The following is a 7,447-nucleotide window of genomic DNA, read 5'->3' on the forward strand; positions in this document are numbered from 1 at the left end:
ACTCCTAGATCTAGCTTAGATTTAGTGTAAAATACCTGAAATTCCTTTGATCCAAGTTAGATCTTATCAGGAACAACATCATATGGCAGTTTGTACAAACCACCGTGATGACATCATCCTCAAGAGCTTAGATCCGAGAGATTTCACGATGAAAAGTGTGATTTCAAAGGTGAATCACATAGAGAATGAAGTGTAGGTCAAGAAAGTACAAGAATCTAGCCTGGAACGTACCGAAATCGCCAAGAATAGTGAAGAAAAGTGGTGTACGTGCGTCTGCTCGAGTGAGGCTGTCACATCAGGGAATTTGGTGATGTGACAAGCCTATTTATAGTGTGTGTGGAAGTCAAGGCGGTGTGGCACGGATCGGATAGCAGGCCCACCGAGTGGCCATCCGATCGGGTGGCCATCCGTGTCACACCCCGACCACGTAAAACAACAAAACGTGGCGGAAACGTCGGGGAGTGTTGTAACAGAATCATTGTTTCACAACCATGGATTAAACAGTTTTGTTTTATTGCATTATTGAACTAAATGTTTTGATACAAATTAGATAAATACAACTATTATCTTTCAAGTTTTAAAGTCGCTAAGGCCTTGTTCATTCCTATGTGAGAGTGCACCAATATCATCATCAAGCATCATCAACTATAGTACCTGAAACACATGTGAAAATAGGTACGTCAGCACAAAAATGCCGGCGAGTACATAGGTTTTGTATGAGTTTCAGATTCATGGCTAGTTTGCATGTTGCAATACTTATTTAAAAACCTTGTTTTGAAAAATATAGTATTGCGACATAGTTAACCAACTCAAATCAAATTGGTTACAGTTTATAAAATCTCGTAGCCATGGTTCTTAACTCCAAAACATTTGTTTAATTAAATCCAGATTGTAAATCGTTTTTGGAATAAAATTTTGAATAGTATATATATATCATTGGAAAAACCTTGTAATATATCTTTGTTTCAATAACCTTGCCCAAGTGATCTAGTTAACGCAACAACATCTAATGTATTAAAAGCACTTATATATAGGAAGTACCAGCGGCGTATCCACCATGCTTTTAACACATTACACCTGCCCTGTTACCTAATCACTTCCCTAACCCAACGGTTCAAACAGATTTCAAACGGTTCATGTCAATCAGCGGTTACAAACGGTTCACATAGTCAAGTAGTCACAAACGGTTCACATAATCAAACGGTTACAAACGGTTCACATAGTCAAGTAGTCACAAACGGTTCACATAATCAAACGGTTACAAACGATTCACATAGTCAAGAGATCACAAACGGTTCACAGGATCAAACGGTTACAACGGTTCAGAGGATCAAACGGTTACAACGGTTCAAAATGTAAAACAATGTGTCCATATGCTGGATGAGCATATGAGACAAAATGTAATATACGGAAATCAATATGCTAGCATGTTAAGTGAACATACATAGCAAAACATAATGAAATCATGTACTAATAGTGTACTATTGAACATAGTAAGTATATGATATAAAAACATGGGAAACATGAAAGTATCAAGTAGGCACATGTGTTCCACCCCAAAACAGTTTGAAAACAGTAAAAGAGGGGACTATGTACTCACTTGAGGGTGCTTAGAAGTCTTGGACAACAACCAAGCAAAGCTAGAGGGATCACGGAATCAAACGGCACCCTATATAGGTAACTATGTAAATAACCGGACCTAAATCGGGAGATCGGATAGAATGAGGTCTTGTAAACAAAATGAGTGTTGGAACTCATGTGATATGGTTTAACAAAGCCTACATCCTAAAAGGAAACCAAACCTAAGTGCTTTCGACCCGTTACGACCCGTTTAAGTAGCTTACGCTACTTTAACGCGTCGTTCGCGTAAAACGCGTTCGAGACGTCTAACTAGTCCTATGACAAGTATTATATGCCTAAACATGTTTAATTATGTTGCATAATCAGTTAGGTGACAAATGTTTAGGTTACATATGCTTAAAATCCAATTATGCATGAAAAGGGCATTTTGGTCATTTACCTAAGGCATATAATCTACCTATCATACAACTACTTAAACTAGGTGACCATAAGGTATAACCTCGGAAGGTTATTCCCTATACAACTATGGTCACTAAACATGCTTAGTCGGATCCTAATGATCGACCAAACGGGTCGAGTTCGAAAGTCTAAGCGGTGGTTTAGACCGCTTGACTTACGACTCTAAACAAGCACTAAACTAAAAGTGACGAGCTAAGCATGTTAAAACATGCTTAACTAAGTTAGAAAACGGGTTTTGATATCAAAACAAAGTGTTTCGATACCAAGAGTAGTTTGGTTGCAAAATACGCTTAATGCGCATTTTGACCGAAACTACGACTCGTCACTACGCCTAGTCAACATGGTAATCAGTAGGTATAGTCACTAAGGACTATAACCATCGTGATTACGCTCACGTTGCGAAGTTCAAACGAACTTCTCGTTGACCATCTCGTGGTCAAAGCTGAAAGTCAAACAAAGTTTGACTTTCGAGCTAGGAAAACAATAAAAGAATGAAAGAGGACTTACAAAGGGTCCAAAAAGATTTGGTTCCAAGTATTCTCAGGTAGGAAGTGAAATATCACAACCACTTAGAGAAATCTCAGACCAAATGCAAGGAAAAAGGAATGAAAGCATGGCCTATATATAGTTTTCTCAAAACCGTTAGGATCATTTCTTGGAGAAGAGGGCATGATCCAAGCCATACAAGTGTTAAGGACTGATTGGGGGACTTGTTCCCCACACAAACCAGCCCATAGCATGAAAAACCATTGATCAAAACCATCAAAATCGAACTGAATGACCAGATTCAATGTTTCTGTCTGATAGGCTCATGCGCCCCGCGTAAGAATAAGGCTTGGGTTTACGCGGGCCGCCTGGCCATGTGTCACGGCCCCCGACCCGGTTTGACCCGTTTCAGGAGCCGCGGGACAGGAATCCCGTGGTATTTAATTTAAGCGACAGCGGAAGTCTTTTTAAAACAGGATCTTTTAATAATTTAAACTGCCCGTTTCATAACTTAGGGATAAATTCCCGAAATTTACAATACTGTGATTTCTCAGGGAAATCTTTATTTTCAAAACATGTTCATTTATTTATTTACATTGAGCCACTTTTCTAAGCTGGGAGTGCTCCACGGCACTTTTCTTTGCTCATACCAGATCACCTGAAACATGTTTGAAAAAGGTTTTGTCAGCGGGGAAATACTGAGTGAATCATTCAGTTTACTGAAAACGACACATTTGTTATAATCTACAGTATTAAGGGGAATTACAATGTTTCTGATATGAAACCAACTACCCACAGTATTTGTCACTCGACCATCCATTGGCTAGCCCATTTGTCCAATGGTGTCTGTGACTGTGGTCAGATCACCCCTTGGCCACCCGTTTGTCCAAGTGTGACGGGAAATAAGTAATGTATACAAAACCCCACATACCGGCTGTAACTTGGTGATTACATAGACTTAATCACTGTAACTATAACTTTGAAAATAATTTGGAGTTTTGTAAAATAGTTGACTCACAAACTGTGAGAAAAGAGTTTATAAAAGAGGAATGACTCACATTGCAGATTTACGAGCAGAGTATAAGCTTTACTGATTAGCCTTTTAACCTAATTTAATGCACACACAAACGGGATTAGTAACTAATTCAGCAGTTACTTCAATTCACGAGATTAAACCCTCACAACTATTATCAAGCGCGATACTTAACAATTCAATGGATTCACAACGAATGACAGAGCATAGTCCGAATTCAAACAGCACTCAAACATTCAAGTTGAAATCACAATGAATAACAAAGTACAAGCTCAATTTGAGCAGCACTCAGACAATCGTTGGATAGTTATAATCGATCGGACGTTGAATCGTAATAGCGATTGAGTTATTACCCTGATTGCGGCAGCACCTCGTGATCGTGTGTGTGTTTATTGTGGTATAATGGCCTGAACTCGACGTACACAGAAGCTATTTACGTCGTTTTAACTTCTACAGATGAGTGCCAATGTCGGCTATTTATAGCAAGTTTTGAGGCTCCCTTACGGACCGTAAGCCCGAACCTTTACGATCCGTAAGCTAAGCAGTCTAAATATAGGCTGCCTAGGCTCGGGACTAGCTTGGGTGAATCAATGGAATTGGCCAATCAGAAGTTTGCAACGTTTGAATTTAGATAATTATCAACTAGGGTTTACCCCCCTCGAGTTTTTAGGGGCCCTGATCCTGATTCCGATCATTCTGAAAATTTTAGGGTTAGTGCAGAATTACTTGGGTGTCTCAATTAGGGTTCTCTTATTGACTAATTATTGTCCTAATTATTGATTTTAGTGGCAGTTGTTACATCCTCCCCACCTTGAGAAAAATCTCGTCCTCGAGATTTACTGAAATAGATGAGGGTACTTTCGCTTCATTTCTGATTCCAGTTCCCAAGTGTATTCTGGTCCTCTCCTGGATTCCCATTTGACTTTTACTAGCACTAGTCGTTTATGTTTGAGAAACTTAATCTTCCGATCTTCTATTTGTAGGGGTTTCACTACGAATTTCAGCTTTTCATTTACCTCTACTACCAGGGATTCGTCTGATAAACATTTCTTGAGATTGGATACATGAAACACATCATGTACTCCAGCTAACTCTTCTGGTAGTTGTAAACGATAAGCTACTGGTCCTATTCGTTGGATCACTGGGAATGGTCCAACATATCTGGGACTCAGTTTTCCTTTCTTACCGAATCGTACTACTCCTTTCCAAGGAGATACTTTTAATAGTACTTTGTCTCCGACTTGGAATTCTAACGGCTTGCGGCGATTGTCTGCATAGCTCTTCTGACGATCTCTAGCAGTCTTCAGTCTTTCCTTGATTTGCGATATCTTGTCAGTAGTTTCTTGCAAAATCTCTGGACCCGATAATTGACTTTTTCCTATTTCTGCCCAACATACGGGAGTTCTGCACTTGCGTCCATACAGTGCTTCGAATGGAGCAGCTTCGATGCTTGAATGATAACTATTGTTATAGGAGAATTCAATTAATGGTAAATGGCTATCCCAATTACCACCAAAGTCAATTACACATGCTCGGAGCATGTCTTCTAGGGTTTGTATCGTCCTTTCACTTTGTCCGTCCATTTGAGGATGATATGCAGTACTTAAATTAAGTCGAGTTCCCATTGCTTCTTGGAAACTTGCCCAGAAACGGGAAGTAAAACGACTATCTCTATCCGATACAATGGAGAGTGGGACTCCATGTAAGGATACTACTTCATCTACATACAACTTGGCTAACCTTTCCATGCTAAAGGTTTCCTTCATTGGTAGAAAATGAGCTGATTTGGTTAATCGGTCCACAATTACCCAAATAGCATCATTACCTTTTCTGGTTTTGGGTAACTTAGTAACAAAATCCATTGTTATGAGTTCCCATTTCCATACAGGCATCTCTAACTGTTGTAGTAGTCCTGAAGGTTTCTGATGTTCGGCTTTAACTTGTGAACAGGTTAGACACTTATATACGTATTCGGCTATATCCTTTTTCATTCCTATCCACCAAAAAATATTTCTTAAATCCTGGTACATCTTATTATTTCCTGGATGTACAGTATACCTAGATTTATGTGCTTCTTCTAAAATCTTATTTCTTAATTCTCCTTGCTTAGGTACCCAAATTCGTTTCTTGTGGAATCTCCAAATTCCATCTCTTCTTTGTTCTAATTCCTTTTGGTAACCTTTCATTCCTTCGGCATCATCCTTGATTGCCGTTTCTTGAACTTCCTTTATTTGTTCCATTAAATCTAATTGTAGATTTAACCTAAGAGCACGGACTTGCTTTTGCTTTTCATAGTACTTACGACTTAAGGCATCTGCTACTACGTTTGCCTTTCCTTCGTGATATTGAATATCACAGTCGTAATCACTTAAGATTTCCATCCACCTTCTTTGCCTCATATTTAACTCTTTTTACCCAAATATATACCTTAAACTCTTGTGGTCCGTATAGATAGTAAACTTACTTCCATACAGATAATGTCTCCAAATTTTAAGAGCAAAAATTATAGCTCCTAGTTCTAGGTCATGAGTCGTATAATTTTCTTCGTGCTTTTTCAATTGCCTAGAGGCATACACAATTACCTTTTTGCGTTGCATCAACACACATCCATATCCTAATTTTGAAGCATCACAGTATACTTCAAAATTCTCGGTTCCTTCGGGTAAAGCTAAAATTGGAGCATTTGTCAATTTGTGCTTTAGAATCCTAAAAGCTTCCTCTTGTCTAGATCCCCATTCAAACTTAACGGCTTTACAGGTTAGCTTAGTTAAAGGTACAGCTATCCTAGAGAAATCTTTAATAAATCGTCTATAATATCCAGCTAATCCTAGAAAACTTCTAACTTCCATAGCCGTTCGTGGAGCTTTCCAATTCGTGATTGCTTCTATTTTAGCAGGATCTACGTGAATTCCTTCGTGATTCACCATATGACCTAAAAATTGCACTTCTTGTAGCCAGAATTCACACTTCGAGAATTTGGCATAAAGCTTTTCCTTTCTTAACAATATTAAGAGTGCATGCAAGTGCTCACAATGTTCCTCCTGACTTTTGGAATAAATGAGTATATCGTCAATGAACACGATCACAAATTTATCCAAGTATGGTTTACAGATTCTATTCATCATGTCCATAAATGCAGCTGGAGCATTTGTTAATCCAAAGGGCATGACTGTAAACTCATAATGACCATACCTAGTTCTGAAAGCAGTTTTAGGTATGTCCTCCTCTTGCACTTTTAGCTGATGATATCCTGATCTTAAGTCTACCTTAGAGAAATACCTAGCTCCTTGCAATTGATCAAAAAGATCATCAATCCTAGGTAATGGGTATCGGTTCTTAATTGTAACCTTATTCAATTCCCTATAATCGATACACATTCTCATTGATCCATCTTTCTTTTTCACAAACAACACTGGTGTACCCCAAGGGGATGAACTCGGTTGTATGAATCCTTTGCTTAGTAATTCATCTAATTGCTTTTTCAATTCTAGCATTTCAGTAGGTGCTAATCGATAAGGTGTCTTAGCTATTGGTGCAGTACCTGGAACTAAATGAATTCTAAACTCTACTTCCCTATCAGGTGGTAAACCAGGTAATTCTTCTGGAAAACATATGGGTATTCTGAAACTATAGGGATGTCCTGGAGTTCCTTACTTTTAGTGTTAATGATTACAGAAATCATATACACCATTTCTTGTTTCCTTGAATAACTAGCCAATTTCATTACTGAAATGAATTTCAGTGGCTTTCGAGGTCTATCTCCTGTAATTAGAATTACTTCTCCTGTGGGGGTACGGATTTCTACAGAATTCTTATCACACAGGATTCGAGCATGGTTGGCTATTAACCAATCCATTCCTAATACCACATCGAATCCGGCTAAATTCA

Source organism: Helianthus annuus, chromosome 7, assembly GCF_002127325.2.
Source record: "Helianthus annuus cultivar XRQ/B chromosome 7, HanXRQr2.0-SUNRISE, whole genome shotgun sequence".
Taxonomy (NCBI): domain Eukaryota; kingdom Viridiplantae; phylum Streptophyta; class Magnoliopsida; order Asterales; family Asteraceae; genus Helianthus; species Helianthus annuus.